At 36.5% G+C, this 23085-nt stretch overlaps 1 long non-coding RNA gene across 1 annotated transcript in view; it reads right to left on the bottom strand.

Annotated features, from left to right (window-relative positions):
• Positions 1-15524: 15524 nt before the first annotated feature.
• The window catches only part of LOC141728353 (uncharacterized), a 114229-nt gene continuing 106668 nt past the window's right edge, over positions 15525-23085 (bottom strand). Inside the window, exons 2-3 of the long non-coding RNA XR_012579279.1 lie at positions 19299-19509; positions 15525-17465 (exon numbers count right to left, since the gene is read on the bottom strand). This is a non-coding gene — a long non-coding RNA (uncharacterized LOC141728353). The remainder of the gene's footprint in view (positions 17466-19298; positions 19510-23085) is intronic.

Genomic DNA, 23085 nt, shown 5'->3' on the forward strand with positions numbered 1-23085 from the left:
TGTTCTTGTGTCACAGCAAGAGAACGGTCTCTTCTCAGGGACAGCAGGGGAAGGGAACTGCATTTTGCCTTATAGATTTCTCTTCTGTTGATCTGTTAAAAATGCACAGGTTCATAAATATGAAAGATTATATATGTTTGCAGGAATGAACCTTTGAAAAATACAGCTATTGTGATTTCTTTAGGACTTACTCAATGAGTTAAAAATTATTTCAAATAATTATTTTAAATGAGCTCCAGTTTTTCCAGGTAGAGTGTGTGGGGTCTTAATATGTGGCTATTAGACTCCATCAGAATCTGCCCTTTCCTATATTAACTATATTCTTTCCTATATTAATTATATTCTCTTTCAAGAGCTAATAATTTCAGTGAAATCATAAAAAAACCTCTATTTTTCCCTAAAGTTAATGTTAATTATGAAATCTCATGTTTTTGTAAAAAGGAAAATTAAATATAGCAACAACCTAGTCTTCCAGATCTTGGGTGTGCTATGTAGATTTCATACTATCAGTGTTTTTCCTTACCTTCCTCCTGTGTCTTTCAGCAACTTAAATATAGTCTCGTGACTTTATCAGGTTGCCAAGTGATAGAATTTTATACCCCAGAAAAATTCTTCTCAGAAACAGCATGAAGTTTAGCTGAGTGGAGGAGTTCAGAGCCTATTACCTTTTTGACAAAACCTTCCTTGATCTGCTTAAACTTACTCCTCTAAGTCTCTGTCCTGAGGTTAAGGACTGCAACTAAAAAAGCCGTTTCAATGAAATAATTTAACTCTCACTTCTACCTGCCTGTAAATCCTTTTATGGCACTAGCATTGATCAGCAGGTCAATAAGTATTTTTCCTGACTATTGTTTGCACTCCAGTTGCTAATAATGGCATGAGAAAACACATTACAGAACAGAATGGGATCCTTTCATATCTAGTCATATGAGATTTCTCATCAGCTTGAACCCCAAATATATAATGAGTGAAAGCTTACATAGAAATCATTCAGCTGGACAGCAGAGTGTCTCATTTTTAGCAGCATTTTTAGTCAGCACAGATTAACAACTGTGAGTGAGATGAGTGAGTGGGGTGTGGCATAGATACATGATACTAGCACAGAAACAAATAAATTCAAATTTTTTCCAGATCTAAACATATCAATACTTTTTTTCTCTTTTCCTATAAAAGTGTGGATAAATTTTACCGTGATATCATGAGTATGATCTCTGGAAATGATTCTTGAAATCTGAGTGGAGCTTAGAGATCTTGCTCTGACCTGGCTTCTCTTTCAAGAGCTAATAGAGAAAAAATTGATACATTAGTTCTTTGCCCAGCTTTTACAGGATTTAAAATATATTTCTTTCAGCACATTTATTTCTTTGCAGGTGATAGTTCTTTCAGTGATGACATTTTAGAGGTATGAGGGTCTCTCAAAAGGCAGACTGGAGTTGTCGGTCTGAAACTCACTCTCACAAGAGCAGCTTGGCAACTGTCTCTGGTTTGACCAGCATCTAAGACACTTAAACTAAAGTCTTTTATATCTTGTAACTATTTTATACAATCCATTTATAAATTTAAGTATACAAAGTCTGCTAATATGATAAGCAGTCTTCTCTTCCACACGTTGATAGCGCACAGTATTCACATTATGTTAGAAATTTGGTGTAGTCCAGTCAATTATCAGGACTATTAACAACAATTTTTATCTGTGATCAGATTGGGAGCTAGACCTACTTACTAAAGCCTAACTGACATTTACAGTGGAGTGATAATGTCACTTCTGAAAGATAAGAAGTGGCAGGGAATAATCTTTCAAGAAAGCTGCCGGAGCTCATTTTCAGGCTTAGCTGTAGAAAGGAATTTTTAATCTTTGTATACCATACTATATGAATTTTCAAATCCAGATCATTTTCAGCAAAACTGTACATAAAACAATTATTTTTCTATTTTATAATTCAGATGAAGCAGCAGTTTTAAGGAGCTGATAAGACCCAGGTAGCTATGAACTTAATTCTGAACTCTTGATGCATTAAGTGTAAAACAAAATATTGCTTAATTTCTCCTCAAGTTTGCCTGATGCAAAGAGTAAATTCAGACTAAAAGCAGCAAAAACATTATACCTTCCATTCCTTAATGTAGAAAATAAAAAATCTTAGAAAACAGGTTGCAAACAATCTTTCCAGGGCACAGTGACACAGCAATCATTGAATGTTGCTCTTTCTTCTCTTAATTACCATGGATCACTTTGTGCAGAGGCAGTGTAGCACAATCCTCTCAAACAGATATTTGCCAGTGCCTGATCTTAAACACAGGTTTTTAAATGCCTTTCTGGACACTGAGGAATATGCCTAAACTTCAAGATCTCCCAGGGACTTTGTAAACCAAGTGAAAATTAACCAACTTTTTTAATGTTTCCGTAAAGAAAATCAGTATTTGTGGGAATGTCTTTCTTTAGTTTTAAGCTGTCAGTTTAGGCAATTTATTAGAGTATATTATATTAAAGTGGACAAGTTGTCTGACCTATAACACTGTCATTCTTTTTTACAGGTTTTTTTTCTCTAGTAGCAATAAACCTTTTTACCAAATTATATTTTTACATAACGATGTTGGCTTTACAACCACAGAAATGTGAGTGATAGTGTTGAAAAAATCACTGAGCATAGTAAATCTTTTGAATTCTGCCAACACCCTCAACATTTCCCTTAATTTTGGGGTTTATCTTTTCATTCAGAATGAAATTTCCTTGTCAGCAGCAAACAGCCAACACCTGGCTTAACACCAAATTGCTTAGGCTGGTTGTGAATTAAATCATGCTAACAGGTTCCTTCCCATGCACCACAATAAAGATAGCTGACAGTGTTTTCAGATTCAGCACATTCTCTTTGATGCTTCTTCATGACCCTTCTGCCTCCACTAAGTTTCAGCGCTTTCAGAATTATCACCACTGCAGTTACATATATTGCGGTCTGCCATTTGTCTGCATCCACAAAAATATTTTTCCTATCCACTTACATTACATCCTATAATATTCATTAGGTTTTGTGTAGGCTTGCAGGAAAAACTTCTTGAATATCTCATGTAACTGGAAATGCTCCCTCTGCAAATGAATTTATGCCATTGAGAGAGCTGAGGCTATAAGTCTTCAGCTTAGTAATAGGTATAGCTTTGAAGTTCCCTGTAGGAACATTTATGTATAGATGTGTCACAATATGAACACGAAAAAGCCCAAATTCAAGGAAGCACAAAAATTTTACTACAAGATGTTTTTTAGAAGCTACGTGATTTTTTTGGGTTTTTTTTTTTTTTTTTTTGCATTATCATTACTTAATGTGCTATTGCACAGGTATGTGCATTCATAAAATTCCATAGGGTCTTTATTTAATTAAATTATTTTGGTGTGCCTACTGGAACAAATAGACAATGACTTATGATTCTATACTTTTGAAGTATGAAATGCTCTCTGTACAAATGGAGGAAAACTTACCCAATTGACTAAAGTGATGCTGATAAATCATCATGCACAGTGAAATAGGTTATTCAGCTCTCTGTGGGAGGTAATCTTAGAATACTGCTTCATGTTACAGCAAACCTTTTTCAAATACAGGGACTTGAAAAGCCCTTAGAGACAGCAAAACCCCATTAAACTTCTCTGTCTTAGGTAATTTCTTTTCACTAATGAAGATCATCCAATCAACTGGGACATTTCTAAAAGGTTTGAAGAAAAAGAAATTAAGATTTCAAGGCAGATATAGTACTTGTACTAAGCAAGCACTTTCTAATGTCTAGATAACAGTGATGCTAGTTTCAGAACAGTTTTAAAAACAAGTCTTTTGTATCTTTCAGAAATTAATCTCTGAATTTCTCTTCTTTGAAATCTGAAGAGCGTTTTTTGTGACAAGTTCCAACTTCTTGTAAGGCACAGTAATAATCATTTAGAATAGGTGAAAATATTAATATAGAATAGATGAAATAAATTATCAGTCTACAGGATATAAAAATTTAAAGCTTTAAAAAATTATCATTAATGTTCTATAATAATCAGAAAAAAACATGGAAAAAAGAAAAACATATTGATGATTTTTAATTTTACTTAAAGCAGATTATTAGTGGATGCTTTTTAAATGAAAAATACATGGAAAACATACTGCTACAAAACAGCCATAACACTGATAAATGGTAAAATCTAGATGAAAAAGTCATGTCATAGATATCAGTGTCAGATTAGGGACACAAACATAGGTGCAAATTTTAGGTTTTTAAGTCTTGGTCAGAAAGTTGTCTGGCATTCATTTCAGCTCAAGTCTAAGACAAACACAGTCAGGTATTTAAAGGTTGTAGCTGAACCCCACACTTGAAGTCTTCACTCAAGCACATTTTTAGGTAGTTTGTTTTGGGTTTTTGGGGGGTTTTATTGAGATTGTAGGTAAAGAATTTTGATTTGTTTCTATCTACCTAGCTTTTCATAGGCTGTGGCTACAGATCTGAGTTCAGAGACATGGTATGTTTTGTATTACAGAAACCAATATTACTGACTCTAGAAGTCTCCAGCTCAAATTCAGAGTGTCTGCTAAGATAAAGGTTCAGACAGGTAAAATTGTCCAATGAGCACACACAGAGGCTTACACACATGCCCTGGTTTTGCAAATTTATGTAATTTTTTTAAAATCCATTCACTCAGTGAAGTTAAAGGTGAGACTGGAGGGAAACAACTTCATCTGCTTCCTTCATCATCTGGAAAAATGTTCCTAAGATTTTTCACCAGCATACAGAGTTTGCTGCCACTTTACAACATGTTTTTAAGCCAACAAAATAATTTAATGAGATAGCACCTATAGAGCCTGAACAAGAATATTTAGTGAATTACTACTCATGCATACCTACAATTTCTTTGCACTACTGAAACAGAAGATTTCATCCAGCTTTACTATATTTCACCTTAATATGCCCTCTCATCCTCCTAAAACATTAATAAAAGTGCCTGCCAGCAGATCCATCTCTTTCAGATGGGAGCATACTCATCCTGAACAAGGCAGCTGATTGATTATGGTGATCTGCCACTGACTGGGAGCAGTTAGTACCTCTCAAGTAATTAAGTTTTATTTACAGTGTGGTTTGAATTTTTTTTTTTTGCATTCCTGTGTGCATTCCTAGCCATAAATTGATTCTTCAAGTTAAAAAAAAAAAAAAAAAAAAGGGTAGAGCATGGGTTAAGAAACATCATCTGTTTCTCTGTATAGAATATATGGAGGGAAATGCATGCATGGTGCAATAGTAGTTGCAATATTCTTGTTTAGATATTCATCAAATTCAAGGAGCATCAGTCTTCTAGCTACCCAAAAGATTATCTAGAAAATTGAAACAAACAAACTGCAAATTAATCAGTGAGGGGCCTGTGAGCCTGCAACTCACTCCAGCTGACATGTTCTGGTAAGGGAACGCACAGAACCTCTTCTGTCATCCCACACATCCCCTGCAGCTCTGCCCGCAGCGTGCACTGATAAACACCGTGTGTCACACAGATTGTGGATACACATTCTGGGGGCTATTGCTGTGAGAACATTCACAATACAATTCTAAAACTGTATCCACACCTTCATTAGGGAGAAAAAAAAGTATATTTTTTGGCAATCAGAATGAGACCTAAAGGTCTTTAGTTCCTGAAGGGACACTACAAGGAGGATGGGTATTTACAAGGACATGTAATAAGACAAGAGAGAATGTCTTTAAACTGAGGGTGGTTAGATTTAGGTTAGATCTTAGGAAAAAATTTCTTTACTTGAGGGTGATGAGGCACTGGAACAGGTTGCCCAGAGAAGTTGTAAATTTCCCATAATGAAGGCAAAATCTGTTTAATTATTTCTGTTCCCAGCATACTTTAAAATCAAGGGAGGAGAGGAACTCTTCAGAGGATTAAAAATCTTGTTGACTGTATTCAAAATTTTCTCTCTCTCCTTTATTTTTTTAATTCTAATTTGGTTTGAAACACCAAAATAAATTTGAGTGGGTTTTTTTTTTTCTTGATAGCTTTAAATATTGTCAAAGAGCTTTTTTTTTTCCTGCCTTGTAGCATTGGACGAAAATTCTGTTTACTAGTATTTTTCCAAATGGAGTTGATTCTATGAAACTGTGTGAAGATTTGCAATAGCATTTAACTTTTCAGCAATTTTTCAAATACCATCTAATAACCAAATACTATCAAATAATCAAAACTTTGGATCTCTATATTAAAGTGTTGGGGAGATAATCTCAAGAGAACAATGTAGCACTATGCAATTTTTCAGTTTTTGTCATTGGTTTCTATACAACGTTACACTTTACAAACCTCAGCTAAAGAGATCTCCAAGCAAAGGAGCTGTAGTAAATGGAAATTACTGTAAGTCCAATGGATTTCACACTGACACAAGACATAAAGGAAAAAAAAAAGTATTTGCACAGTTCTGCCTTATTTTGGGACACAATCCAGCTGTCTCTGAAAACTGTGGCAATTTTTCCATAATCTTCTGAGATTGAAGAAAATTCATTATGCCTTTGGTATTTATAAAATTCATTGCACGCTGGCACCCAGGACTCAAATTTTCATAAATGCGTTAAATCTATTTTCCCTCATTCATTTTTGAAACCAGGGGAAGTACCTACAAAATTAGATGCAGTTTCTTATAGGAATAACAAAGTCTTGGCATTTTACAAGTTAAAAGCTCTAAGTAATGTGGGCTGGTGATAGTGGGTTTGTTTCCAATTATTATTCTCTAAATAAATTGTGATGGTCTTATAATTAGACAAGATAAATATACCATTCAAAATCTAGGAACAAGGAAATGAAGTTTAAAATTATGATCTTGCTAAACTAGTTATTACTTACAACCAATGTGAGCTTTACATGAACAAATTATCTTAAACAATATTTAATTTAATTAACTTTTGTCCTCTGGTGTATTTCCTATTACACTGCAGAAATATCATTCTTCTAGACATGCTATTTACTGTTCAAGATTTGGGTAACTCAAACAATGAATTCTCAAAAGAAAATCATATAGTCCTTTTTATAGGTAATAACTTACTAGAATTTGCTTAATCTCTCCAATCAGCACTACTTCTACCAAAGAAGCAAAATGCTGTTTAAGGGTGGAGAACATATGGACATTAGCAAGGGCATAAAATAAAGACAGAAAGCACTTTGGCATTTAAATTTTCCACTGTGATTTGATATTTAGCTCAGAAAATATTGGCCAGTATTTCTTCATCATATACACTTTTGTTTCCATGTTATTTACTTGTCCTGAACAACTTTGCTACTGGTGAATGCTAATTTCATAGTGATGGCTCCACAACATCTAGTAGTATACACAAATTTAAGCTCCCTGCTCTGTCCTGTATATCTCCTGATTTTTCCATAGAAATGCATTGCCAGTCTAGTTCATATAGTAGGAGTCCTAGTAAAATATCTGTATTGTATTTGAATATCTGTATATAGGCATTGCCCTGATAAGCCCCGGTTGTTTTGATGGGCTGCAGCTGTGATGTCCTTAATTGGGCTGCAGCTGTAGCTAGTGAAGATAACTATGATAAAAGAGGGTGGGCTTGGCCAGTCAGGGAAAGCTTGGAAGGAGCTGTGATGAAGGAGTCACAAGCAGAAGGAGGAGTCTGTGCTGTGAGGAACTGCCCCCAAGAAATATCACTGAGAAGGTATGAGACTTTGGAAATATGGTTGTGACAGCATGGGGCTCTAGAAATATGGATACAAGTTCATTCTTCTTAACCCATAAATAAGACTGCAGTCATGGGAGTTCAGCATGCATCACTGAATTTTAGCCTAAGCCAAATACTCCACAAATATTACCTAGATAATTTTCCTACTCTTTGCATTTTTCAGTGTGAAAGACAATACAAGCTGCCTCTGCCTCCATCTTTGAATATCCTTTTAGCCTGTCATGTTATTGTTCATGCTTATAAATTAATTTTGGAACTTAATTTTTTTTGTTAGGTTTAGACCCTTAGCTAGAATTCAAAAAGTGATCATGGTGTAACTTAAACCCTCAAACTCCTAGCTAAAGCTTCAAATGTCTAATTTTGTATTAAATCTGTCCTGGCTCGTCCAGTCCTATAGAGCTCTTTTACAAAAGAGCTGCTGTTCAACACAAACTGAGTGTACTTCGAGGTGTCTCTGAGAAGCTCCGTCTGGATTCCGCTGAATCCATTCTGCTGTACACAGTGTTTAAAATGGTTTACCACTTCAAAGGACTGCTGTTTTAGTCTCCCATTTCCTAGGAGTTTGCCACAGCATCAGGCATTCAAGCTTAGTGGGATAGCTGATGGACAGCACTGCACAGAAGGGACAACTGACACCAACTGATCCAAGGGATATCCCAAGACATCATGTTCAGCACTGAAAAGCAGATGAAGAAGGAAGAAGGAATAATGGAATTTGTCTTCCAAAGCACCCATTGTGTATGACAGATCCCTGCTTTCCTGGGGCTGCCTAAACACCTGGGAAGTAGTGAACAAATTCCTTAGTTTGCTTTGCTTGTGTGTGTGGCTTTTTTCTACCTATTGAATTGTCTGTATCTCAAATAATGATTTTTTTTCTTTTTCTCTTCTGATTCTCTTCCCTATCCCACCTCAGGCAGTGAATGAGTGTGTCAAGCTCAGTTGCCAGCTGGGGGTAAACTAAGACATTCCTTTTGTGTACAAGTGATTATTTATTAAACTGAAGATAACTCTAAAGTACAAGACTGTTATTTTCACTGAGAGTGTGAGCTATGCACCTCTGTGGAATACTGCATCCAGATTTCTGCCCTCTCTCCCAAGATTTGTTGATGAAGTCTGTGAAGTGTTTAGAAATGAGGAATTCACAAGGTCCTTCTTGCTAAGCAGGTAGGAGAGTGGCAAGAGAAAGAGTGGCCTTGGAGGCTCCAGAAAAGGTGGAGCCCTCTGTGAGGACAGTTTACTGGATGTTTACTGGATGTTTCAGAATGCACATCCAAAAAAAAACAAAACCATCAATTATTTATGTTTGATATTAAATTATGATATCAGAAAGCAAGGTAAGGTGTTTGGCAGGAAAAATTACCCTTCACCATGCCAGAAACTGCAGTGATGTCTTATAGGTGCCAGAAAGAGAATCAGAAAGGGATGACAAAAGATGCCTCTGTTTTCCAACAAGAGCTGAGATCTTGCTGAATTTTTTTTCTGCTTCAGAGAGTTGTCACGCAACAGAAGTTCTTTTAGGTGTCCAGCAGACTAGCAGGCACATGGGTATTAGCAAAATAAGCTGAAGAAATACTCTTTCTCTGTCTCCAAGGCAAAGTGACACAGCAGAGCCACCTCCTCACAGCGTAGCACTTGGCTACATATCTTTTTCAGGCCTTATGTAGTACATCTCTGGCAAGGAGACTTGGTTGTTATTTCTATCTATTTTTACCAGTTCAAAATCTCTGAAGAAAAATCTACAGCTGACTCTGAGATGATATGACACATACACTGAAGATCTGCAGTGTATCATAAAAAATACATGGGGGAGTATGAGGATTCAAAGTCAGCTGGGACAGGGCTGGGGAAGTAAACAGAGCAGAGAGACCCAAATATGGAGCAGTGCTGTCCATAATGCCTTTTGGGTGTGTTTCGTGGTGTCTTCTCTCATCAGTTTGTACTCAGACAAAATTGGAGTGAACATTTTGGCCCAGCCAAAACTGTAACAGTGATGACACTTAGAATTCAGTAGCCAAAACAATCACAGGTTGGTGCAGAAGGCTGTCCCATGGGGATATCTTTTTGTGGTGGTGCTCTTTCTTTCCGCTTTTGTTTTGGTTTTTCTTAACACAGACATAGTCAGCAAAGGTTCAGTTGAAATCATAACAAAAAACTGATGAGAGCTGTCCTATTTCAACTAGGAAGAAAAATAGTTCTCTTATGCCAAAGCAAATACAATTCTTACTGATCTAGTAGAGTTTTCAAGCTAAGCCAGAGACTCACTACTATTCACCAGACATAACCAGAAGGACAGATTGTACACACGGAGGCAACTCCTGCAAGCATCAGTGCCTTCTCTCACAGTGTCGAAATCCATAGTTGTTTCAATAAAAAGAAGTCCCACAGGCCTAAGGTATTTGTTGAGTTCCCTTCCCTTTCTTGATGGCACCCTCAACTTTGCACTCCTTTTTCTATGCTCTGAGTGTGATAAGTTTGGTCTGGCTCACAGATCCAATCCTACCCTCTACGCCTGTGGTAAATTTAAACGTCCTTGCAGCAGTGAAACAAAAGTAAGGTGCAAAAGTTTTTAGGGAGTTTTTCCATCTGTATTTAGGGTAACTGTGGGGATTAACTGGAAGTGCCCTCCACTACAAACCAAATAAACAGAGCTGAATATATATTTTTTCCAGGTTCTAATGTGCAATGTTGTAAAAGACAATAGTCCACCTGAGTTTCTAAAGCTGTTTAGGACTGGCACAATGAGTTCAAACTAAGCTCTTCAAATACAGTTCTAACATATATTGATTCATACATACTAAGCTGACAAACATAGCAGAAAGTACCTCTGATTTTAGTTGTCCTGTTAAATATTTTGGAAAATTGATGTATTCATGTACAGTACCATTGCCAGCTTTTTGCCCCCTTACTAGTGCATCTTTGTGTTTTAAATCTTAGTACAGTTTCTGGGGATTCTAAAAGCATTTTTTATCACTAATCAGATCTTTATTACCAAATGCTTTCCTTCCACAGTAACTGTCCTTGAAATTTGAAAAATGAAGTCTGTGCAGCAGCCTAGCTTAAAGTAGTATTCAACACTTTTCCCTTTTCATTTAGCACTCCCAGAAGACATCTCATTATTAACTTCTTGCCTTAAACTTCTTAGAATTTCTTCTTTGAACATCTCTCTGCTTTATCTCAACTTTTTTAACATAAAGGAGAAGAACTTATTACAGTAACATTTTGGCCCTATTAACTAGGACAGCTTCCTATTCAGCTGAGCAACAACACACTTCTTTTGATTTATTCTTTACATTACTCTTATGCTCTTTAAGAAGTTATAACAGTTGTTTTATATATATTTATATACAGCTCCTCTATACTGTTGTTCATAATTTTTTTCCTCCTCTGACAAGGAACTATCCATTTCATTTTCGTTTTCACTTAGTTCATTAAGCACAACTACTGTTGGCATTTAAAGCACTAGCTTACAGCAAAAATTAATTACAATTAGTCAAGCTGCTTTGCCAAAGGACAGGAATTGCTCAGTTTAACCAGAGGAATAGACGAGGGCAACTGGTACTGCATATGCAGATCATCTGTTCTATTGCTTGAGATCACTTGCATTAAATCAGACTTTCATCATTTTGGAACAAGATGTTCCTGAAGAGAAAGGCATCTGAGGAGCAGCCATGCATCTGGAGTTGTTTAGCCTGCAGGGAAGGAGGGTGTGGGGAAACTTCATCACTCTCTACAACTACCTGAGCAGAGGCTGGAGCAAGGTGGGAGTTGACCTCTTCTCCCAAGCAACAAGTGACAGGACAAAAGGGGAAATAGCCTCAAGCTGCGTCAGGGCAGGTTCAGGTTTTTGTCTGGAAGTGTGGTTCAGCATTGGAACTGGCTGCCCAGGGAGTTGGTGGGGCCACCATCCCCTCAGGAAAATTTCTTGAAAATTTTTAATAAATTCCAAGATTGGACTTTTTAATATAAATTCTGGACTGGTATTTAGCGCTATGGTTTAGTTGATGGGGGGGTGTTTGAACAAATCTTTGACTTGATGATCCTGGAGATCTTGTCCAAACTTAAAGATTCTATAATTCTATTTGGTCTTTCACTTTTTCTACTATTTCTGCCTCAAAGAACATGAAGCTATTCCACTTTCCAGCACTCCTACTACCATTCCCAATAGCTAAGTTCTTAGAAATATCTCAGGGGTCCCAAAAGTCAAAAAAGTCACTTCCATTGAATAAGTACTGAGATAAACTGGATTTTTCTCACAGAAGCTATACATACATTCTTTCAAAACATCCCTACACCTCACGTTCTTCATTCTTCCCCATCCCAGACTACCCATGAAGATGTTGAATCCTGATCTGGTCTCATTTCTTCTATCCATCTTTCCCATCTATTGACAGAAGTGACTTCTTAACACTGCATGAATAAACTCCACCCTCCCTCCCCAAAAAAGCAGTGAATTTGTGAATTTCAAAGCTGCTCTGCTACTCAGGAACTAGAATGTGAAAACTTTCCCTTTATCTAGGACTATGCTTTTGTTGCTTCTTGTTTCTCCCAATCTGCCACTGTTTTGCTCCACCGACCTCCAAGGTTTAATTTTAGTAGAATTCCTTTCCTGATCCAAAGGACACCTAAATGCAATGTAATGAAGCACAAAATAAAGAGCTAAGCCCAGGATCTAGAAGGCAGTGATTTGACCTGTATTTGACTCAGGTCCATTCATGTTCCTTATTCCCACACATTTAATCAAAAGGTTAAAACCCAACTTCATGGATTGGTGGTCCTGTTAAGGAGGAGAGTTGAAAGTAATTAATGCCTGAGGTCCCTTCCAACTTCAACTATTCTGTGATATACATGGTTTTTGACTACGGGTTTATGGGGCTTGACTATATTAAAAAGAAACAAACTTGTCTTAGAGAAAAGAAAAATCAGTGAAAAACAAAGCTCTAGATGAAACTGGATGACGAGAAACTGGGACATCTAGATTTCAAAAGCAACAATATTTCGGAATAAATTTCTTCAGTAGAGCTGGACTGTAACCTGTCTTCCTCTTTTTTGACAAACAATTGTTGAGACAGAATTTTTAGCTTTTGAGTGGGGTTTCTGGTCAGCACATGAACTGCCTATTACAAGTGGCCTCTGTATTGGAATGCTTTCTTAAAGTGACTGGATTCTTCAAAAAATCAATTTTAAGCTTTATGGGGATTTGAACTCTCATCCATCCAGTCCAGTCAATACCAGTGGGGTGTCCCAGAAAGCTTCCAAAATGTGTTGTTCAGCTGTGGTACATTCTAAGAAAACTGCAGCAAAAGACATTTAAACTAATGCTAGCGTGGAAAAGGACAAGAGTTCAAAACTGTAATTCAAATAATATAGCTAGTGTGATATTTTTTAAAACATTTATAAGAGAGGTTGTTCCTCCAGAGGGTTCCTCTTCTATCTTTCCAATAAAATTTTGCCTAAACTGGAAATTATAAATAATTTAAATTATTTTTTAGCAAAACAAAACCTGGGAAATGTGTAAATGCTAACAATTTCTGTGTCACTCCTACAGTATCTCTAAAATAAAACAATAAAAGCTGCAGAACTTAAAATGCTTTAGAAATGGGTTTTTGTATTTTGATTCCAATAAAATTGTTTCAGGTTAAAAACATAGATTTGTGATTTTGTTTTTTTAAAGCTATTTTAATGGTGCTTTTTGTACTATACACAGACTGGTTTTCTTTCTTTCCTTTTTTAATCAAATTGCTTCATTTCAGTGTTTCTTCAGAGTAGAAGAAAGATATATTGTATTATGTTCAGGAAAAATACATTCAGTCTTTTTAGATAAGTCAGGAAAAATGCATTCAGTCTTTTCAGATAAGTGGCTTATATGTGGAAAAAAAGAGCAGGATTAAAGGAAAAAAAACCAAGGACAAGGAAAGGGAATGCATACCAAGTGGCCTTCCATCACAAGAGAGAGAAGAAATCTCCAAAACCTGCACGTCAGAGAAGTAATAAAGCAAACAAGAGAAAAGTGAACAACAGCAGAGTACATAAATGTCATAAGTAGATACAAATACTGAGAAATTAATGAAATGTTCTTTTAGAAGAGGCTGAATTATAAGTGCTATTCATATTTGTATTTATCTCTGAAGAGAGCTTACTGGAAAGGCAAAGTAACAGTGGGGAGCAGAGAGGGTAATATAAGAATTCAAGCTGTTACAATAATTGTTCAGGTGGTTAAGAGAAAAGTGTGTATAGGAAAAAAATTAGGTTCCAGGGGTGGAAAAACTCTGAAAACAGTTGAAATTACTCTAACCCTTAATTAAGGCTATTATGTACCACCAATATAAAGTTACAGAAAAGACTTCTGAATTATGAAATGTTTCAAAATATTTAGACTCATTTTTGAACAAACATCTATGCTGGCTATATGCTGACTGCTACAAAGATATAAAACAAGATTATAATCCATAGAGACATACAAAATTCATGCTTCTGCCTTCTGATAAATCACATTTCTAAGAGTCCCCTTTAAAAAAATAGTTGCTATTTTGTGGGTAACAGGAACAGGATATCTTAGAGCAGATACAGACTATTGGTACCTAGATTACATTAATTCCCTGATTAATCTGATCTCAGGCCTCAAGCACACAAAATAAGGAACAGGGAGGGTCACTGATTACATACCCACTCCCCACACACTCAACACCATTTATAAAAGACAGACTTGGGTATGTCCTTGCTTATATCCTCCACTTACTAATGCCCACTGGACTGTCCTTTATCATCCTGTCAATGCTTGGAAAGAAAGTCATACAAGTTTTCAACTGGAAATTCTCCAGCATCATCAGAATTATAAGGGGCATTTCATGCATGTGAGGACATACTGACTCTCTACAGTGATAAGTATTAAAAGAGCAAGGGATGATCCTAAGCCAAGTGACACCGTCTGATTTGTACCCACCTTGCTTCGATTTCGATCCCTGTAGGCAAGTATTGCTTTGGAGAGAGCCAGCCCAGCCCAAATCCAGGGAGCAAGCTGGCATTTAAGCAGTGAAGGCAGTCATGGCTCCTGCCCCTGACCATTCTTTATCTAGTAACACACACATACTCTGTTGGGGGCAAACCATTTGCCTTATAATACTTCATCTAACTGAAGGACGCCTGTAAACAACCTCTTGAATGGTTCAGCTGTGCTCTATCACAGTGCCATCCTCTCCTCTTAAAATCACAGTTCCTCAACAGCTGTTTTTCCTTGGAATAAACCCCGTGCTTTTCCTTCATTTCAACGTACAACAGTTTACAAATCCATTATTTTCCTACCTGTATCACATCAATGAATTTGTAACATGCAGAAAAGGAGACCAGAGGATTTATATCTGAAGATACTGGAATCAATAAGTGGATTCAAAGTAGAGGAAGCTGAAGAACTGGATCCACACACTGCACCCATCAGAGCCGGGTAATAAGTTATGCGATGGTATAGAATTAGTGGCTTTGAAAAATTCAAGTGTCAATGTGTAGCTGAAATATAAAACTCTGTCTTATGTGATAGAAGGAAAGAAAGTGTAGAGACAGGCTTTCTTTTATGAACTTTATGAAGTTCTGACATTGGACAGCACTAAAGTAATCTTCAAGCATAGTGTCCTTATCTGAAGAAGTAAAGTGTGCTACACTGTAAAGACAGTGTCAGGCTTCATAAATTGACCTTATTAATATTTAAAGAGACAGTTTTATTTATTAATTTATTTTTTCATGGAAGAAGGCTTTTTAAATTTTATCTGAGATTCATCCATATCATCGATATAGCTATAATTTAAGCTCAAATATTTTACCCAACAAAACATTTTCTCTGAACTCATATATACTTCTCCATGCAGTGCAAAGGACAGTTGCCTCCATTCTTTTCAGTTCCAGTTCTCTATATCATATGATTAATGTACTAAAGTACTGACCAAGACTCAGAATCTTGCTTTATAAATAAAACTTGAATGTTTTAACATAATGCTGTTTATATTCCAAGTGCCCAATAACAAAAAAAAATATTATTACCCATTTTTAAAACAATAAGAGCTTAGAGATTTCTTTTTATGTGTAGCCACACTTATTCATTTCATTGTAAGCAACATTTCAATTTTGTTTACAGCAATCATCCCATGATCGTCAGACGGATTATTCTTTTCTGTAAAAGTATCCATAAAATCAAGTATTTTTGGGATTGACGACTAAGTCTGTGTTTTTTTGACAATTATTTTCTTTGTCTTTTTTATCTGATTTTTGTTTAGTTCTGGCTACTAACTCAATGTTTGAACAAGTATTTTTTCTGATCTGTTTTATATATCCTGACAATAAATATACATATTTATAAAAGCAAGGTTCTAACTTGAGAAAAAAGGTGAATTTCACAATGTCTTAAAAATATCATAGATTTTACTACCTGTCCACATAAAATATGAAAGAAAAGCAGTTCAATTACATCTCCATCCCAGATGAAAGTTGGGGGAGGGGAAAACAATGTCATACACATTATTAAAGAGATTTCATCACTGCAGATTTAATGAAAGATGCACCAAACTGAACCCTAGCATTTCATTACTTACAAAAAGCTCCATATGCTTACATGAGGCAAATCAATGAGATTTAGACAGCCAATAATGCTGCAGATTTCAAAAGTCTAGAGGAACAAAATTACTTTTGTTCACTACAGACATATATACATAACAATGGCTTTTATCAATATTGTATTAATCTGTGCTTAAAAAGAATTCATTTCCCAAAGTGATAAGAAAAGTGATTGTTTTCTATCAAGAGTGAAAACATAATAAAATGAGAGAGAAAACACATACTGCTAAAAAACCCCTTTTTTTTGACTGCAAAGCAGCCTTCTTGAAAAGCAAACTCAATTAAGGATATGTGTGGGATAGGGGCCAAATTTCTTGCATCTGTTGTGATGAATCTCTTTTTCCTCTTTTTATAAAAATGAGTGTGTAGAGCACACAGGTAGAAACTATCTGTGTTGTTCTGTACAAATATTTGGTACACAGAATACTTGATAAAATTCTTATTTTAGAGAGAACAAGCTGAAAGACTTGAAATTCCTCATCTTCTGATATAGATGAGAAGGCCATAGTAAGTCCACAGGGAGCAGTTTTGAGGATGATAGAAACATCTGTGAAAATTTTAGGTCATACCATGGAAACAATGTACAACTAAAATGTTGATTCTTAACAGAAATAAAATGTATTTTTCAGGAGCAAGAATACAACAAATACTCAAAGAGATTAATAAGGGTACTGTTAATAGCACTAATGGAGAGATATTTAATCCCTTTGCCTCTGTATATAAAGTACTGGAGTGCTTCAACACCAGTTAGAAATTAAATTTCAAACAAACCATTCTCCTTCCCCTCACACCCCTGGTGAGAGAGGGACAGAGGCAGAGACTACAGGTTGAAATAACCAATTACTGAAATGCAGTGGAATCATGCACAGAGCAACAATATTGACAGCAAAAGTATAAAAAAGAGGAAGTGCTTTACACAAAAAAAGTGTCCAACACCTTCACTCAGTTCCCAGAGTCAGAGACAATGAAAAACAGTGATGGATGGACAGACCCCTGGAAAGCTGGATCATCTTCACTGCACAGCACCACCGGCTTCTGGACCACTCCTCAGCTCTGGTTTGATTGAGATGTGGAAATCAAATGTGCAGGGCAGTTCCTGTTGTGGCCACTACGTAATGCAATAGATATTATGGCATTTCATATCCAGAGAAATAGATCCTCTCAAAACATTTATTCTGTAACATGAGAATGATACAACATAAGATTAAATCCAGAGGATTAGAAGCTAGACTTCCTTTTGAATAAACTGAAGAGACTGGCAAATAGATTTAGCACTTCTAAATCTTATCTTGTCATCAATGAATCAATACTATCAGGATTATTCTTAATAAAACCTTTTAAGCACACTGGATTACTGAACGTCTTAACCTATGGGGCTCATTGACTACAATTTGTGTCTAGACAAGTGTGTAAGATTGCCTTCTTCTTCAGCAACCTTGTTTAATTCGTAATTGTATGGAAAATTTCGGTCCTTAAATATTGACTTCTGAGGTGAAACAGGTAATCAATGCAAAGAAATGATTTATTCCTACCAGTAAAGTATTCCTACTACCCACTTACTCACTACTTCATACATTAGACTGGCAACTTTTCTGGTTCTCCATATTTAGAAATTAAAAGTCACTTTAATTTTATATAATTTTATTCCGTGGAGAAAGTTTTATGCCTGTAAATTTTATCCCTATTTTCAGACTCCTGATTTATTTCTTACACTTGATAAAACAACTGTCTTTACAAACTGAGGAAAACTGCAAAATGCTGTCAGGACATTCCTTCCTTCTTTGGGAGCTTGGTAAGCAGCCATGTTCTATTGAACTGATTCTCTCAAAATTACAGGATGGTTTACAGAGAATAAATCAATTGTAAATTCTTAAATAGTGCCAAAGCTTCTTCCTTAAATAGCAAGACAAGCCAACATAGCAAATTCCCCCTATTTGATCTGCAGTTTCTACACCCAGACCATGCACTACATTCCTGTTTCTGTATTTTCTTCAGTGAAATCATTATTTTATCTTCATTGTCACCTGTTTTCTTCTCTCATCTAGATTTAGATTGACTATTAGGGAGAAATTCCTTACTGTGAGGCACTGGAGGAGATTTCCCAGAGAAGTTGTAAATACCCCACTCTTGGAAGCACGGGAAACCTGATGAACCTGGTCTGGTGGAAGGTGTCCCTGCCCATGGTAGGGAAGCTGGAACTGTATGGTTTTTAACATTCCTTCCAACCCAGATCATTCTATGATTCTACAGAAATCTCTTTTTATAACACTTCTACCAAAGGTTTGGGGAGGGTGCAGCTGAATATGTTCTTTACTGGATCTGGGTCTTGAACTTTTGCTTTGATATGGAGATATCTATTCTTTCACATTTCTCTTTTTTTTCCCCTCATTTATATCAAACAGTTCTTTGAGGCATAAGCAGTTCCTCTTAAAAAAAGCAAAGCCCAGTGAGAATCACAACATCTGCCAGGGCTTACATATGCTGTTATTCACCATTTAGTTAACACTAATTGTAACCAGTCCATGAGTCTCAGTCGTTGATTGATTAAATTAATGGTCAGCTTCTGGCTGATACTAACTGAAGCAGTAGGATTCATATATATCTATCCAACTACAGAACTAATGAATCTCAGGTCACAGCTGCATTGCTACTACATGCCTAACAAAAATGCATTGTTAACAGAGCAACCGGGGAATGTAAGGGATGGCTGCTTTTTACTACCCAACTCTTTTTGAAGAACAGCCAGGGCACTTGAAGGGCAGTAAATTGGCCTGTTCCCTCCCTACAACAAATCTTTTTTTTATCAATGGTATGTGAAGATAGCCTGCTGTTGTGGTTTAACCCCAGCTGGCAACCAAGCACCACAGAGCCGCTCGCTCACGCCTCCACCAACAGGACTGGGGAGCAAATCAGAAAAGGGAAAAAGCTGATAGGCTGAAATAAAGACAGTTTAATAGGGCAAGCAAAACTCATGCATGCAAGCAAAGTAAAACAGGAAATTCATTCACCATTTCCCATGGCAAGCAGGTGTTCAGCCATCTCCAGGAGAGCAGGGCTCCGTCATGTGTGACAGTTACTTGAGAAGACAAATGCCACCACTCTGAATGTTTCCTCCTTCCTTCTTCCCCAGGATTTATATGCTGAACATGATGCCATAAGGTTTGGGACATCCCTTCAGTCAGATGCAGTTACATGTCCCAGTTGTGTGTCCCCCAACTCCTTGGTGGGATGTAAGAGAAAGAGAAAGCACACTGTGTAAGCACTGCTCAGCAGCAACAAAACCATCCCAATGTTATCAACACTGTTTTCAGCCCAACTCCAAAAGACATCTGTGAAGACAAAATTAGCACACCCACTGAGCTGATTTCCTGCATCTTGTCTCTGCTGGTCTCTGTCTGCTCAGAGGATTGGCCATAATTTTGCTGGGGGCAGCTCTCCACTCCTGCAGAGATGGCTTATGGCAGTGCACATAACAAAAACCCTTTTGCTTCAGTCTTTTTAGTGTTCACCTCAGTTTCTTATGAAATTATGCCTATACAGATTCTGAGCATTGGTCTAGAAGGCTTCACTTGCATATTTTCAAAGTGACTCTTCTCCATTAACTTTCTTGAAAAGAAGAATATGTACAAATCTATCTCGTGTAAGACAAGTCCCACTTATTGAAAGGTGATGTGGGATCCCAGCATTGCTTAGTCACATCTAATAAAGAGTTACCAGCATTGTCTGTTTAATTTTTATCAGGTGTTCTTGGAATTTCTCTGTGGAAGTTAAACTTTTTCAGTGTCATTAAATAAATAAGTGTCATTAAATAAAAAGAAAAGTTTTGAATACATTTAGAAGTTTTGTTTCCAAACTCCAGTCAATACAATTAAGGAAGCAAATAATTCTGCCTAGCTACATCCCTCCTGAGGATGAACAATTGGTGAAACTGATTATTTAGTGAATTCACTTTTTTCTTACCTGCAAAAAGACTCCTGGTCTTTCCAGAGGTAGTCTTGATGGATTGAGCAAGAAGCATGTACACTATAATTTTTCACTATATTTAATAAAGTGAACTTTTTCTAAATGTCACCATTTAAATTTCATGGGGCATGAAATCTACTTTTGAAGTGAAAATTAAAGCCCTCTCCCAAATAAAAAGTCTAATCTTATAGCCAAAACCACTTCATGTTTCCTGACATTATTAACTTTGGAGGGCTGCCTGTAAGATGATAAAACTATCTGACATATTAAAACTGATTTTCCTTTATATAATTATGTTACAGAATACTTTAAATATATAAGGTTCTAAGACTAATATTAATGTGAATTTAGCAGTATTTTCATTTACTAATAATAAATCTAAATGACCTTCATTTAAACATGCTAATGGTAACATAAATACTAACATATTACTTCTGAAGAAAACTATTTTTGGACTTGAAATGGTGCTTAATGTCAAAAAAAGATAACACTGCAGTAATCTCAAGGAAGCTCAACATTAAATATTCTCACTTGCTATTGAAGTTATAATACATGCTGTATTTTCTGTTTGAAAAGGTGAACAAAGATTTTTATCACATTCTAAACAGTTGTAATAGCATTCATACTTTATAGCAATCCATAATTATTCATTATTGTGACACCTAAAGCCAAGTGTTTTTACAGTGATTTAAGAAGAAACATATAAACAGAACTGAGGATTTTCAAATGTCCTCAGCTCAGAGTTTCTAAAACCCAAACTAAATAGAAAAAAAAAAGAGAAACCCATAACACACTTACAAAAAAACCCGTAATATCTCTTTGGAGGCTATTAGGTCTTGATTTAAAAAATAGTTGCCTTTTCTTTAGTTTTGTTTTTGATCATAAGGCTTGGAGACTTGGTGTTATTTCCATTTCAACAGTCTGTGTTATAAGCAGGACAATAAGATAGACAGATGTATAAAAATAAAGTTTACTTTTTATGTCAGTATAGCATTCTCCCCTGATGCAGAACAAATACTGAAGACTTTGATCCTGTGTTATTTAATATCTTACTTTACCATAAAGCCCAGACATATATTTGAGGATAAAACATCTTGAGAAATTAGGCACAAAATATCAACTGTGTTCACAGCTTTTTTATAGTGGAAAAGTATGGAAAAGTTACCAACTTTTTCATAGGTAGCAATAAAATGTGCTTTCAGATGTTTAATTAGAAAGGAAAAATAAGTCTGATGGCTTTGACACTGGACTGAATTTTGAAAACTCAGTTTTAATTTCTAAATTCAGAACTGTCTACTTACGTACTTGTTAATTTTATCATCACCTAATCTACAGTGAATTTTACCACTCTCCCAAGAGCTGGCCCTAGATCAGTTCCTGCACATTCCAGCTGATAGATCTGTGCTTCCCCTGGCCCTTTAAACTTGCAAATCTTCTGTTTACCTTTTTTTGCAGATAATACATCTTCCACTGATTTGTGGGATAAAGCTGCGCTCAAACCAATCTGTTGGCACCAGGTGCAGCAGTCAGAAAAGCTAGTGCCAACCAAAGATTTTCTTTTATCTCAGTTGTATCTCTTGTCTTGAGTGTAATGGGACCCATCCCCATTCAATGTTGAAAGTGTCCTGTAAAAACTTGCTTGGTTTCATTTTCCTCTGGGGCTAAGGGCAGGTGACACATGCTAGCTCCAGTGCCAGCACTGTGACACGCCACAAGGGGAAGCGCAGGTGGCACAAGGAGCACAGACCATGGCTGGGATTCCCCTGGCCACCCCCAAAGCCACGGAGCTGGGTGTGCTGTGACATGGGCTGAGCGTGAAAAGCAGGGAGCTGGTCGGTCCTGCTACCCCTTTTCTCCTGTGATTTCATGCTTGAGGTGATTTGTGAGATTTATTCTCTAATTGTTTGCTTTGACCCTCCTTTGCATTATGAAATTGAAAGATAGATGTTTAGTGCTGAAAAAAAAGTTCAGTTACAGCGCTGCTGAGTCCCCCCATATTTCCATGCATGTGCTGTAGAGCTCAGTGTTGTCAAGGGCCCAAAGTTCACAGAAGCAGGCCTGTGGCAGCACAGGCTGAGAATGAAAAGGAAGAAAAAAGGGAAAGTAGCAATGCCCTTTAACCTCGATCAGAGTAATTTTGGGGTGTTTCAAAAGATAACCTTTAAATATCCTCCTTGAGCTAGTACTATCATGATAACTTGAGTCATTTATACTGTTCTTGTTTTGTATAATAGTATTCTCTTAAATTTCAAGTGTGGTATATGTAGGGATGCACAGACACACACACACACCTACCACAAAATACTTTTTTCACATTTCCACTAGATAAAAAGCACTTGAGTCACTGCCTCTTGCAGACACCCAATTGCAGTTGCCAGCTATAAAAGAGCATTAGTGATCTCTCTGTGAGAATTCCCTCTCTCATTCCAATAAAAAAATTTTTAAAAGCATAAAACCACCTTTATCAGCTTTTTAAACTGTACTATATTTGACGTGGACTGTTCACATGATTCCTTGTACCATCTGAAGCTTCTGTTGTCTTTAGGTATCAAAATCTTGAAGCTCTCAAGGATAGGTTTAAGCATAATTAACTTCAGACTTGAAAAGGTTGCATTCACACCTAAAGCCAGAGTCTCCTTTGCCAGGAGAAAGACACAGTCCTAGACAATTCAAGGGACATATCTTAAACACTCCTTAGGAATGAATCACCCTTAGGAGGTGCATAACTTTCCTACTTGGCTGACAAGGGAGTCTTGGCTGACTAGATCATATTTCAGCGTCTGACTTTCAGACGTTTAACAGAGGACAGAGGAAGCCAAACACATTTGTCTG

The sequence above is a fragment of the Zonotrichia albicollis genome, chromosome 2, assembly GCF_047830755.1.
Source record: "Zonotrichia albicollis isolate bZonAlb1 chromosome 2, bZonAlb1.hap1, whole genome shotgun sequence".
Taxonomy (NCBI): Eukaryota; Metazoa; Chordata; class Aves; order Passeriformes; family Passerellidae; genus Zonotrichia; species Zonotrichia albicollis.